At 43.6% G+C, this 15,388-nt stretch overlaps 1 protein-coding gene across 4 annotated transcripts in view; it reads right to left on the reverse strand.

Annotated features, from left to right (window-relative positions):
• The window catches only part of ZNF462 (zinc finger protein 462), an 89,107-nt gene that overhangs the window by 63,847 nt on the left and 9,872 nt on the right, over positions 1-15,388 (reverse strand). The gene's annotated exons all lie outside the window — the stretch shown is intronic.

The raw sequence follows: 15,388 nt of genomic DNA on the forward strand, positions 1-15,388 counted from the left end.
GTTTTCTTTTTCTTTTCCTGCCCATAGCTGTCAGCTGAGATACACAAACATTCTTGGTGCGGTTGGAAGACACCTGGCTGAAAACTCAGCTTGCAATTACTACGAGGTGCATCTGGGCACACCACGCAGTCAAAAGCATGGGCTCCAATTTTTCAGCACACCTGGGGTGGCACACAGGCTACAGCTAAGGCTGTACACAGCTGCCTCCTGCACACAGTTTCTGTCAGGGTCACCAGAGAGAAGAACAATCCCAGCTGCTCCACACCCAGACCCCGGAGGAACCCTGGCTTCCCAACCTGGCAAGGAGTTGGTGTGAGATCACATCAGCACTTCGAAGCAGCCAAAAAAGGGTTAAATCTTTCACCTTCTTCATCCCTCCCCACATTCATAATTAATGAAGAATTGCATCTTCCTAGGTTCCTAGACTTGTTTGTCTGAGTAGAGTCACCTTTTCTTTCAAAAGACCATTCCTTTCTAACATAACTTGCCTCACTTTCCAGGCTGTATTTCTGGCACTAAGCCATACCTTTCTGCTTTCCTGCCACAAATTATTCTTCGTGGTCTATCCACTGTCTCCCTTGTATGCCTCCAGATCTTCTAGAAAGATGATCTGAGCATCTGCTATTTCTGCAATCCAATAGATAAACACGTGAGCAGCACGGCTCTGAAGCCAAAATAGTTGGTCCTTCCTTTCTTCTGAAGGTGTTTGCCATCCCGGTCACTCAGCCCACAGTATGACATAAAAGGCACTGCTTTTCTCTCTTAAGAAAGGAGCACATTCTCGAAACAGGACTGCTCAGCTCAGACCCCCTTACTTAGCAGGGCAGAGAAAATGTGGGAGAGAGAAGGCAGGGAAGGACCTACAGCAAACATCACCAGGAATGACTTGGCACTTGTCCGTCCCTCAACCTTCTGCTGCTGAGGGGCCTCCTGTGCACACCAGAAACTGGCATCTGAGGCTACAAAAGCCTTGTATTTCTTCCTCTTTCTTTTTGAGGAACAAGGCTCCCTTTTTGGTTCTCATTGTCTGCTGCCCTGGGCTCTGTAACTGATACAACCGTGGCCAGCCGAGGTCCTGCGTATGTGTGTGCGTGTGTGTTTGCTATGTCTGGATCCTCAGGAAGGCAGCCTGGTATTTTATTTTTAAACTCTGGCTCCTGTTGCACAGCCCCACATATAATGGCTCCACTCCTGAAGGTTGGATAGTCTTCTGCTATCAGTTTTCAAAGAAAAACAAAGCCACGCAAGCCAGTGCCACCAAGAGAACAGGAGCAAAGTTCTCGCCTTAGGATTTTCATTCTCACAAAAAAAGAAAAACACCCCAGGAGATCACAAAAAAATATTAAGCCATCACTGTCATCCCAGCTTCATGCTGCTGTATTGCTGCAAGCTGTAGAATATTGTGCAAGCCCCAGCAACTGCTGTGGTTTTAGAGACTTCTCTAGGTTTTTTATTTCTAGAAATTTGCTGGAGCTCTGCCAGTTTTCCCCAGCTGAGGACCAGACCTTTGTGTGGATCAGTGCTCACCACAGCCTTTTATGATGAAGTGGAGGGTTGAAACAGGAGTGAGTTTCTGCTCACCTGAAAGCAGAACCTGCAAATGGATCTCCCAGGTCTCAGAAGCTGAAGGAGGCAGAACCCAGACATGCTAATCAGGGACTGGTGCTATTGTTCACCCTTCCTGGAGAGCCTTCAGATGTGTTGCAAAAGCTGACAAAATAACTGATATCATGTACCTCTAAGCCACCTGCACTACAGGATCATTTCAGCAGTGAAGGTTCACTGTCAAAAAAGGAAAATAAAATTGTTTCCTTTTCAGCTGAGCACACAGGGCCTATATCTGTAGGCTTGATTGCTAGAAGAAAGGAAATGTTCAAGCTGAAGACAAAAGGATTTGCAACCCATGCCTGGGAGAAAAGATCTGACACAGAACATGGGAGAGAAATGGAGAAAAAGTGGTTTGTCAAGAGGAAGCAATCTTTTTATATCTTATCTTTACTTTCATTTCATGATGGAACACCACTAATTAAGAGTGTTATTTACAGGTTAAAAGAGTCACTCATCCCAAAAACAAGGGGAACAGCTTCAACATCTTTCTCCTTCTTTATTCCTGATCTCCTTCCTTCTCCCATTGGCTTCTATCTCTCTCAGTCAGACTGCTGCCATACAGAGTTCTGAATTTTAAAAGAACCCTTCCAAAACTGAAACTATAAATTAAGAATTGAAAAAACCTGTCAATTAGGGAATCAAAATTCTCCTTCATCCTGCTGTAGTAATTGGTTTAGAGAGGGAAAAAAAATGCATTTACAGTGAGGCCTCTACTGCTGACCTTCAAAACCAAGCTAATGAACTATTTTTCCCCTGAAACTGACTTGTTTTTGCATCAGTTATCAAAAAAGAGGATCTAATGACAGTGCTAACTGTTGAAGTCTTTTATAAGCACAGAAGACAAAATGGCCTAATCTCTAGGTTTCCTAGATTTATCACCCTTGACAGACCAAAGCCTGAGATTTTGAGAGATGACTAACAAAAAAATGAAACCAAATTACTACTGAAATTGCCGAGACCCTCAAATCTACTGAACAGCGTTTACAATGATAATTCTACTGCTAATAATAATTTCAGATGGCTTGGTTGGGCTATCTATAGTAGAACGTTAGGTCACCCCAGGAAACTGACATGTTGACAAATTATGATTGGGTTTTTGTGCAACAACCTCCTCCACGGTAACTACAGGACAAAAGCCTCTGGTTCCCATCTGTAAAACCAGGACTAAAGTTCGGGGTGACTAAAGTGCTGCTAAATTCCAGAGGAAATCAGAGATGTTCCTTCTGGGGGATTTATTTATCCTTTAGAAATTACTGTGTGAAAATCTACAGTAGCGCTGTCAGGACTGGAAAAAAAAAAAAAGTCTATTTCCTTTTTTTCCCCTCTGTGGTAGAGACAACAGAAAAATGTGAAGAGGAAAGCAGCTTCCACCAACCTCCTGCACAGATCCCACTTGGAGAACCCTAATGCATATCACTTGTCCATAGTTTTAAGCCTAAAATGGAGATATGGAGGAATGCCCAGCACAGATAATCAAGCCTTAACTGATAACTACAAACCCACAGTCAGCCTCATCACCTCACCTAATTTGGTTTATTTGCTTCCCATTCCTTTGCCAGGCGAGGAAGAATCTTGCACATTCTGGTAGAACCCAACCACCTCCCTGGACTCCCTGCAGCTCCACATGGCAGGATTCTCATCAGAGGGGCTTTAATCGCTAAATTGAGATAGCAGCACTGGGAGAGTCCTCCTGCTGAAGGTTCAGCTTTTACAGCTGCACAATTTGTCCACAAACAAATCAATCAAGCCTTTTACCCACCACAGCATCTGAAGAGAATCTACACTTGACCCCTTACAACTTTTGACAGTCCATCAGAAATTCCAATAGCTCCTAATTTTTTTTTCTGCAATTCAGTTGGAAATTAGGAATTGCTTACATAATGGGCATCTTTCTAGTCTCAAGTTCCAGCCACTGCATCTTTTTAGAGCTTCATACAGACTCCAGATTCCTGTAGTACTGTACACAGGCAGGCAAATTGGCTGCTTTTAGTCCTCCTAATGTCACTCCTGAAAACCTCTGAAAGGGAGGAATGGACTACCTGAGAGCTCTCATGGTGAAGCACAACTTTCCAGGCTTCAAACCTTTACCAGCACAAGCATTTCCAGCCTAGTCCACTTAGCTATTCTAACAATTTCAAATATCTACTACTTTGCCTGATCACTTTTTCTTTAATATTTTTTTTTTAATTAAAAGGAAGACAGGAGTCTTCCTTCAAGTCCATACAGGCTGCAAAGCCAACACAGTGGCTTGAGTGAGTCATAGACCATTTTCTGTTCCACATTTTCTGTCTTTTACACATAGAGACTGAATGACGAGCTTTTAGACCCGACACATTAAAAAAAAAATATAAATTACTGGCATAGAAAACAGACAGAAAAAAAGGAAAAGTCTCTTTAAATCCTGTCAGACACCCTTCTTGCCTGACCTGTGGGATGCTTTTGTTTTGAATGGAATGGGTCCAAGATACAAAGGAAAACCCTTGCTTATCTCTTTGGGATCAGGGCTCTCAAAGGCACAACACTGCTGTTATTTGTTTGATACATCAAAGCAAGGTCATTACTTATTTCAGTCTTGGAAAGATCCAAAAGTCTTCTGATACACCAGAAAAGCCAATGGCCAAGGAGATCTATGACTCTCCAGCACTTTCTGCATGGTCCCTTTCTCCTAGAGCTGCAAAAAACAGGTGCCTCCATCTGGATGATCCCTGAGGCACTGACCCATTCTCAATCCCTTTTACTTGGTGGAGGGGAAAAAAGACCAAAAACCAACCAAAACCAAACCACAAAATATGTCAGACGTAGATCTAAAGATGGTATAAATACATGTTTTGGTCATTTGTCTCCTTCAGCTCAGCTCCACTGAGAACATCCAATGGCAGCCCAAAATTCTGTTGGAGTCTTTTAAGTGTAATTGATAAATTCCAAAATTCAGGTTTTGTCCACAGGAACTTCAGACATCCACTTTGCTTGACCTAATAGATGCCAAGCACACTGCTGTCATTCAAAGTTTCATGCAAGCCAATCCTCCATGCTTCTCATGCTTCCTCTTTGATTCAGGCCACAATATAGCATTTTTTTCTCTTTTTTTTTTCTTTTTTTTTTTTTGGCAAGAAAAATGATCAGCTTTATGACTGGCACAGTGCTCTGAATTTTCAGAAAGCAGGGATTGGTCCAGCTGCCTTATATATCTAGGAGTCATATTACTAAGAAAATAATAAAAATATCCCACAAAGATAAGATCTGCCTAATATAAATTTGGGAATTTAACAGCTTCAAAGGATACTTTTCTCAAGATCTCCGAACCTAGCCAGGATCTTCTGCTGTCCCTCCTATTTCCTGAAGAGGTGAGTAGAGGATTGTAAGAAATCATTTTGCACCCTTTACTGATACACAGTTGACCTTTCAATCTCTGTGCCAGGCTGATACTATTCTTTCACTTTTAGACCCAAAACTTTATAACTTTAGAGAACACTCATACTCCTTTTTTCTCTTTTTTTTTTTTTTTTTTGAGAGATTTATGTTCAACCATGAGATTTTTCTCCTTGTCCTCAAACTCAGGCATGGATTGAAAGCTCAGTGAACTCCTTCCACTAGACATTTTTGGAATATAAACATTTTTGATCACTCTATCCAAATAACACTGACTTAGTTTAGACACAGTTTGCAGCCATGGTTGAATAAAGGAGCAACACTAGTGGTATTATTTCCCATCCCCAATATTATTCCCCTTAGGTCAAAGAAGCTGGAAACACATGCTGGTGGTTTTTGGGTCAAATCCAGCATGGCACATCCTCTGGGATGGCTTTTTAGCCCCTGCTGAGAATAAACAGAGGGAACAGTGAGGTGGACTGAGAACTGGCTGAAGGGCAGGTCTCAGAGGATGTCACCAGTGGCACAGAGTCCTCTAATTTGTGGTGTCCCCAAGGTTTGGTACTGGGTCCAGTATTGTTTAGTGGCTTGGGAGAGGATGTCCCCTGAGCAAGTTCACTGATGATACAAAACTGGGAGTGCTCTGCTGCCCTTCTCAAGGGTATGGGCACAGCAGAATCTTTTGAAATGCAAAAATGCAGGGTCCTGCAGCTGGGCAGGAATAACCCCCAGCACCAGCACAACCAGCTCTGCAGGTCCTGGGGGACAAAGAGCTGTCCCTGAGCCAGCAGAGTGTCCTGGGGACAAGGAGGCCAAGGGCATCCTGGAGTGCCCTTGGAGGGCATTGCCAGCAGGTCAGGGAGGGATCCTGCCCCTCTGCCCAGCCCTGGAGGCACCTCTGGAGGGCCGTGTCCAGCTCTGGATCCTCAGGACAGGAGGGACACAGAGCTCCTGGAGAGGGGCCAGCCAAGGCTGTGGGGGTAAGGAAGGGCCTGGGGCATCTCCCTCACCAGGAAAGGCTGGGGGAGCTGGGGCTGCCTCTTGAAAAGAGACAAGAGGAGGTTGGACCAAAAAAACCTCAAATGGTCACTTCCCAAGCTGACCCTTGCTGTGATTCTGTGAATTTTCACAATTGCTTTGGGACACTGAACATGCCAATCATGGCAGCCCAAGCATCACACATTTAAAATTTTCAACAGAAGCTTCCAATCAGGAGAGTCTGATGACTTTCGGATGTGCTTTTTTAAAGTGGGATTGTAAAGCAGCAAGCTTTGTTCCCAGTGCATGCTGATGATGGACTGTCATCATCCTGTGGAATTAATTTATGTCCCTTTTGGATTGACAGCATCGTCTAGGCTGTACGTGGGAAAACAAAGGGCAGAAGGGATCTCATGGACGACCAAGACTGGTTCTGTTATCACAGACACAAATCTATTCTCCATTAACTTAAAGAAAAATAGCGTGTTTGCTAAAAAAATACAACTGTTGATCCCCGAGCCAAGGAATGCTCGATTTTACAGAAAACTGGTTCCATATGAAAGCTTTCTGATCATGGTGCACCTATAACTGCCAGCATCTTCTAGTCCCAGTGACCATGCAAAAAGGGAATATACAGAAATCTAACCAGCCAGGTCACTGATATAAATTCTACACCCCACCCTCCAAAGGATTCATTTCTCAGATTTAATACCCCTTGAGGCTGGAAGTCATATATTGTAGTTCTGAAATGTGAAGTAACCGACAATTCTATCCAGCTTATCAAAAATCCCTGTCCTGCTCTCTCCCTTCTCACACTTCTTTGGCTTCATTATGCTTTTAAAAAGGGAGATTGCTACTAAAATCCCAGTTGGGTTAATTTGACAGCTGGAACACCAAAAACCACAAGAATCTCCCAAGTAGAAGGTCCTGGCTGTCCCAGTAATTTGATCAGTCCAGCCCTTCCTATGCAAAAATCCCATCAGGAACACAACTGAGAGGTATCCCAGAACACACATACTATTCAGGGGACACAGGAAGAAAGAAAAGAAAAAAAAAAAAAAAAAAAGAAGTATAGAAGAAGTCTCAAGCAGGAGGTCAGAGTTCACTGGATTTAAAGACCCACTGACCTTCCTTCAGGATAGGCTTGGTCCCATATTCCAGGCCTGGAACATTTCACCACTTCCCTAATTACAGATCAGATTTTCTAGGCAGGCTGCAGAAGGGAAAGTGCTCCTCCAACACCAGTAGTCCACTGCCACATTTTCCCATTGCGAGCTTGTCAGCCTGCCAATGCAGAGAACTTCTAGAACTCCTCCTTGCTCTCTTCCCACAGAACACAAAGCAGCATATTCCTTCAGAAAGCCTATTCAAACTCCCTTTCTTCTCTATGAGCCTGCATCTTTGAGACAATGGATAAGAGGAGGCGGACCACTTCCGCCATTCATTTGCCCAGCCTGCTGAAACGTCAGATCTGTCTGATCTTGCAGCAGAAGCATTATCCTTTGTTCTGATCAGGTTGCACAAATAGCTGTGCTTGTGTGCTTGTGTCAGTCGCAGAGATTTTTCTTTCTTTTTTTTTCTTTTTTCTTTTTTTTTTTTATGACCAATATGATTTACGGCTCACACAACGCACCGTGTCCTGCTAAAAATGTTGCAGTTTTGTTTTCCACCAGGCAGCTCTCCTACAAAAAAGCTCAGTTCAGCCTTAAATGCTAAGGCAGAAGTGGAAACTGCACAAGGCTGTTGCTGCATGTGTCCCACACAAATGTGCCAAAATACTCCCAGCCTCACACGAAAGGTCACAGAGCCACCAGAAGCACCTGAACAGGCTTGAAGGAGTTAGAGAGACACAAGATTACTGTGACTCCCAAGACTTCCCACCACTTCTCTGAAGGTTGGGCACTCCTCATGCTCATCAGCAGCAGCTGCCTCTGCGTGTCCTGACAGCTTTCTGCTTCCCACACAGACAAATTGGGCTGGCCCCAGCCACCCCCACCGCTGTGGTGACATACCTCTGCCCAGAATTCACACCTGGGCTGCTTGCAAGCCATCTGCAGCCCAAGAGACAAAGGCTGGCCACTGCCAGGTTGTGTGAACACACAACGGTGGTGCTGTCTGCTGAGCAGATCAGTTTCCCACACTGCCAGAAGAAAAATAAATCGCCAGCCTCTACTGATAGAGAGTCCCGAGCTCTTGAGAGGTTACAAAACATGGCTTTAATTTTCCCTTCCCCTTGTTCTGCCGTAATATACACTTGCTTATGAAAACAGTTGTTATCATACATCCTTCCTCTTCCTAGGGCACAAAACCAAATCAACCAGAAACCATGGACGGTCAAGTTCTTCAGAACTTCAGCACACACATCCAGGCTGGACGTTGAACTTTACCCAGCACCTCCAAATTTCTCATATTTGTGCCTAAGTGTAAGTATGTACATAAATATGCTGTCTCTGCTATCAGGTAGAAAGCTCAAATACCAATTTCTGGCTTCTAGCCAGCATTTAAAAAGGAAAAAAAAAAAAATTGCTAATCCATGGTTGCAATGGAAAAAACACCTACCACAGGGAAAAAATCCTCCTGCCTTTAGCCAAATCTAATCTAATCTTTTCTCACAGCTGTAATATCACTCTGAATGCTTCACTACCTAACTTTAGCTTCACACACCGAGCACGGGGGAATTACTGATACAAACCTTTTGTACAAGGCCAGCCTGAAAAAAAAAAACCCCAACATGGATGGCTGTGCTTAACATTCCTGAGCTTGCCATCAGAATCAGCACAGTTCCATGAAGATATTGCCATTTTTAGTAACTATGATAAACCCTCCAGAACGCAAGAGCATTATATGATTTCTGCTCCACAGAGGCTCTGATGTTCCATCTATTATCCCAGTCTTGCTTTAGCACGTATTTTATATTAGAATGCGTTCCAGGAGGCATATGGCAGTAGAACTAGGTCAACCATTAACCAAATAACAGGAAGCTGCTCTGCAGAGCACACCCTTCAAAGCTCGCTTAATGAGCTGGCTCTTCAGAGTGTGTCCTTCAGTAAGGTTGGAGCTGACAGTTCCACAGGATTTTCCTTAAAGACACAAGGACGTCCAAGGCAGGTGATTTATGGACGTGACAGACTCTGAAGAGCCATCCCAGAGTGCAAAAGCATCTGGGTCAGTTGTTGAGACGAAGAGCAATCCACAGTCACACGTGAGACGCTGAATACCAGGAACCTGCTCCAAGAATTTCCTCATCTTAGATGTGAGCAGAGCCCATTCCACCATTGATCTGCTCCCACAACCTCACAGGAAAAGACCACAGCCTTTGTAGAGTTTCTAGGGAAGGATCCCATCACTAGATAAAGATTTGGAATCTCTCTGTCTGGATGAGTCAATTACATGCTTTTGCAATGTTTGGGGAGAAAAAAAAAGGGCTGTTGTTAAGCCTTGCAAGTCAGTGTCTGCCTAAATTCTTCACGTCTCCTGCTTTCTCATTGATCTTGTTGAGATACATGGATTTAACATCATCTGCCAAATCCAGTAGAAAAAAAAGTCCATCATCATTGCTGGTATCTTCATTTGTTCCACCTCAATCCCACCAATTTCTTCCACTAAATATCACACTCCACTCTTCAAAGCAACCACAGATGCCCAAGCTTTAAAGAGAAGTTTTTATGACTGAGAAGCATCAAGCACCACAGAACAAAATCCATGAGTAACATGGAAGTTAGAAAAAGTTCTGATTCATATTATACCGTCAACAAAGCAGTAAAGATGGCCTGATCAAGTTGTTTTCAAACAAATAAAAGGCAAACACTTGCCAGCACTCTAATTGAAAGGAAGTTTGCCACTGATATCCATCACATAACTGTTGCAATAACATGATAACTCAACAGTCATGTACCACAAAGCAGTGTAAAGTTTTCAAATTCAAAAAAAAGCGACCATCCAGCTATGTGACTACAGCCAAATCTTGACACTAGGTGTATACAGATACTAATATTAGTTTTCTGATACTCTCATAAAAAGTGGATATCGTCTCTTATCTCTATATCCTAATCTTTCTTCTGGACAGCATCCCGACAAAACAAAACATTCAGAGATCCTGAAGTCATTATTTACCTAAACAAAGCTAACAATAAAAAGGAAAAAAACCTCTCTACACCACTGCCAAGGGTAGGCTTGCATTTCTCCATAATTTCTAATAGGAATGACTGCTGTAAGCATATATACACACATATATATATGTATATATCAAGAGTTTCCCCAGTGGTTCACATCCATCCTTGTGACAAAAATAAAAGGCAAAAAAAAGCCCATGTCTAACAGACATTCATCTGCTAGAGCCTCCACAACTGAGAGCTTCTCTGCAACCAAAATGTTTGTGAGGTGGGAACTCAGGTCCATCTTTCTGGAGGTGGATCCTGCTGGTTCACCAGATAATAATTCCAGCTCCTAATTACAGGCACAGGAAACGATAAGGCATCCATGATGACTGAGAAAACAGTCAGTGTGTGTGATCATATGTCCCTGCAGATTGCTTTGTATCTTAAGCGACAGCTCCTTGCTGAAACAGGCTAACTCAGTGGAAGACTGCCAAGCATGCTGTGGTGAGATTATCATCTTAGTAGTTATTTATAATAAACTATCTTCAGCAAGTAGCACCTTTTTCAGTAGGAAAAAAGTCAAGGACAATGCATTTTCTTCGCAGTGCAGAGATGGTCTACGAGAAAACGTGCAGGCAATCTCTGGTGGCATTGTTCATTTGTTCACTTCTGATGAACATTCCTCCAGCGTGCTCTGAAAACTGTTCCAACACCACCAGGAAAAGCACAAAATTACCAGCCACTACAAAATACAACCTGCAGTGGAAATTACATCGGTGGACAGAACAAGGTGCCCATACTCTATTTTTAAAAAAAATATTTTGATTCGCCTGCATCCTTAATACTTCTGATGATGGAAACAGCCACACCATGGCATATCTATGGGACCAAGAAGGAGCTCTGCCCTGAGAGATGATGTTCCAGTCCCATGTAACTCCTCGGTGCCATTTATTTGCACGTGCCCTATGCAGAAGTGCCAGAGTCCCACAGCTCCAATCAAAAAACCCAAACGGGGCCAGTGGAGCAGTTTTAAGGATGGAGTTACTGCAGAACAGAACAAACAGTCTTCACACACAAGCCATGTTTTATATGCATCCCCTCCTCCCATCACCAAACTGCAACTGGGAAAACATACCTGTGGGCTGACTACTCCCACTCCAGCTCTTAGGAACACATGAAGAAAGTCATGCTTTTGCAGGGCTGCCACAGAACGGCATCCAAGACAAGGATTCATTCAAGGGGATCTGTAATACATTGTCTGAAGGTCCTGCTGAACAGGCAATGGAAACCATGAGAGCTCTGATTATGAAGTTCAGCTCTGCTGTGCTCATCAAGGAGCAAGCTTTGGTATCCCAGAGTTTCCCTGAAGCTGCAGGAAGATATCTCCAAATGTTATGGGTGGGGAAAAAACCCAAAACCAGTTGGCCAAGTGTGTGACTGAGCTGACAGAAGCCATACCACCAAATTTTTAAAGTCCACTGAATGCCTAGAAAACTTATTTAGAAATCTTTGTTCTCCAGATTTAGAGAGAGTAGTAACAATATTTGGCTCTTGAAAAAAAAAAAAAAAAACAACAAAAAACAACCCAGAAGGGTGTCACGCATTAGCCACATAGGACAAAGTTGTTCTAAAAGTGCATTTCTGGTAAAAAGAAAGCAGGAAGAGTAGCTTTCTACAGCTTCTTAGCAATTTCAGAGTTTCAAGGTCTACACAGTATCCCAGCATTTCATACCTTCTGCATTTCCCAGCTGCAGTTCAATGTTCTCAAATGGTTACAGCTTTTGAACGAACTGTGTCTGCAGCAAAGCCAACAGGATCTACAGTGGAGCTTCATCTGAAGCTCAGGACTTGCACATGACTGAGCTCTTCTCTTTCTCCAGATCTGCGCAGCCCTTCAGCTTCCCCCCAGCCCCTTTTATAATCCATCAGACGTGCTTTTGGAGCACACTTCATTGCTATTTGCTTCGTGTGGGTTTTTTAGAAAGAAATATGCATCCAAAACAAAACAAAATAAAAACAAGAAAAAAAATCCCACAGGTTCAGGATGAGAGGAAGAAATGAAACCCTATTGGGCTGAAGTTTCCAGGTGACAAAGCAGAGAAGGTAATTGTTTAATACGAAGTATGAAAGCAGCACAAAAGGACAAGATGCAGAGGGGGGGAAGGAAAAAAAAAATCTATCTGGGCTTCCTGCACTGGCATGAAATGGCTGCTTTCCTTCTTACTGCCAGCTCCCATGCTTCATGTTGACATTACACATCCTGTGCTGTAGATCCACCCCCATGCTGATGCTTGCCCAACAGAATTATCTCCTGCGTCACAGCAGTGGTAACAGAACTGCTGGCTCTGCAGATCCCAGAGCACCATTTCAGCTTCACTCACACAGCCACTGGACACACTACCAGATATTCTGGGTTGGTTTATGGCACTCTCAGTGCTGCACTGCTTTGCCTAACCTTCTGTTAACCAGATGGCCTGTTCTCTCCCCTTGGGATCAAACCATTAAGTTTTATTTTATTAATCTCTACCAAAATGCAGGGACGGTCTGGAGCCCTCGTATCTGGTTTATCTCCAACAGGGTTGCTAAAATGAAAATGACCTAAAAATAACTGGAAATGCTGCTTCACACCAACAGAGAACAAGCTCTTTTGGAGTAAATATTTAAATGATCTGCCAGATGAAGCACCACAGCAGCATGAACCACATGGATAGGAACTTGTATTATGTACACACACACAAAGGTACACACTTCTGCCATTGTAAAAGGACCCAGGTTGCATTTTTCCTGATCCAAAACATTTGTCTTCAACAAGCCATTACCATCCTAGTATCTATTCAAGCCAATCCCTTAATTAAGAGGAAAATTGAGGGGGAGAAACAGCTTCCAAAACCACCACAGTTAGTGATGGGGCTCCAGAACACGTGAGCATCATCCACAGACAACACAGCAACAGGGATGTTCTCACCAGAACATCTGCAAAGTCACATGAAACAGTACTTCAGGGACATGCCAGCACTAATTGAAGTCAAAGTTGAGTATTTATAACATACATGCTCCTGCTGTCAAAATACAAAGAGTGAGAACGAAAGAAGGAGCACACGAACGAAAGTGAAAGAATTATCTAATGCATATGCTTCCGCTGAATCCTGCAAATCTGCTACAGCCATGCCCTCACATGCAACCACAAATGAGCATCTCATGTATGTAGGTGGAAGCTGTTGAAAGTTAAGGGCATCCTCAATTCAGGATGTAATTTTCAAAACGCCTCCCTGAAAAGCTCCACAAGAATTACTCCATGCAGCTAAGGTTCTGATCTTCAATGTTTACTCACACAAGTAGCTGCAGTGAAAATTCAGAATCAGGGCACAGCGACTGTTCACATGAATGAGCTCTCAGAGCATAAAGGGCTTTACCTCCCCACCATCTATTATCTACCAAATGCACTATGGAAACTATGAAAATGCAACAGTGGTGAGGTCTGACCTACTAAAAAGCCTTTCTTAACATTCCTAGCAGTGGCAGTGAGCAGTTACAAAATAAATAAATAAAGCGCACATGCCTGCACACTAAACAAAATCCCAGGAATGTAAGAGGAATCCTGTAAAAAGTTGCAGTTTTGCTGTCTTCCAAAGGAAATAGGAAGCAAAGCCACATAAAATCTAACTACGATAAATGATTAAAATCTGTTCTCCGTGGCTGCCACCACAGTGCAGTGCTTCAAAGGCGCAACTGGGTTCACTGCTCAGATTGCTGCACACATGCATTTGTCTGAGGCTGGATCTTTTCAACCTAAAGCTCCAAACCTCTGCAGGCTGGGGTGTCAAACACGCTCAAAGAGGATGGCACTGCTACTATCCAACTTCCTACATGTGACTGACTTCTGATGTGGAAGGAGATCACAGACCGTCTTCTTCACACCACCTGGGCAGCTAAAATGTTCTTGTGGTCATCCATTACTAAAAGTCTTACTGAGACATGAATAACCCTCCAATCTGGATGTCAACAGATCAGCAGGTATTGCCTTCAGCTCATAAGCAGACTGCTTAATTCACCTGTAAAGAGGATTAGGTGTCTTCAGCACATCAAGGAAAAAAGCATGAGAACAGGCGGTGTGACATTTTAGCTCCATCTATCTTTAAAATTTCCCCAAAGAGCAGGATTTTTTTTTTAATGTCCCATTTAAGTTACTAACTCATCATCATATGACTGGCCTCCACTGCCATGACATACAAAACTTCAGTATATGGTGACAGGCCCCCTAGAAAGTCATTCCACAACCTGAAACATCATCTACCCTTCAAACACACTAAAAATAGATTCCTCACCCCCTTGAGGTCTCAGCAGCCCATCTGATATTACAGTACAGTATTAACAAACCTATGTAGACATGAATTCTTAAAATAAATATCTTCAGAGATAAGACCAGAATACCAGCAAGCAAACTATATTCCTGTACACCAACTGGAGAACCTGTGGAAGCACCGGAGAACCATGGAGGGCAATGAGCATTCCATGTTCATTTTGCAGGAGCACAACTCGTGCAACCTTTGGTCAACCTGCCTGACATCTTGCCAAGCAACTTCTGACTGTCTGAAAGACATTTTCTGACTACACTACAGCCTCAGCAGGGTTTTTTCATGTGGCTCCTTGGGAGAACAACACACTGAAAATCTCTGTCTTCCCCCCTGACCCACGGTGGAAGGAGAGCAGAACACTGGTAGAGGAGGTGGAATGGAAAGTTCACTGTATGTTTCTTATCACCTCTGCAATCTGATCACTTTTAAAATAATTCAGGTTTACACATTTTTTCACACAAAGACCCAAACACACTGAGTCACTCTCTCAGCAGCCCCAGTGAGTAATACAGTGAAGCCCTTGGAGCCAGAGATTTCAGGTCTCACACAAGCACGGGTGCTCTGGCAGGAGAAACCCGCGCGCGCTTGAGCGACAACACCTGCCTTCCCGACCTACCAGGATGGAAACACACCAGGAGCCACTGAAGGGTTAAACACGCCCATCCTGCATGGCAGGACATGGGCCTGGGTCACATTTACCTACAGAAGGGCTGCTGGAATGCTCCTCTGCCCCGGTGCTGTTGCACACTGGGCTGTTTCACACCATATGCTTGATCACAGACAAGAGAACTTGGCCTCTGCATGACCTGACACAGCTGAAAGCCGATATGCTTTCTCCCCACTGCCCACCCCCAGCAAAGATAAAAGGTCATTTAGACCAAAAGGAACCTGTCCACACTGACTTCAGGTTACATTAATTCAACTTTTGGGATGCACGCTCCTGGCCAGGAAGCCAAACCCTTTCTCGCAGGGCTGCAAGCC

Source organism: Molothrus aeneus, chromosome Z (genome assembly GCF_037042795.1).
Source record: "Molothrus aeneus isolate 106 chromosome Z, BPBGC_Maene_1.0, whole genome shotgun sequence".
In the NCBI taxonomy this organism is placed as follows: domain Eukaryota; kingdom Metazoa; phylum Chordata; class Aves; order Passeriformes; family Icteridae; genus Molothrus; species Molothrus aeneus.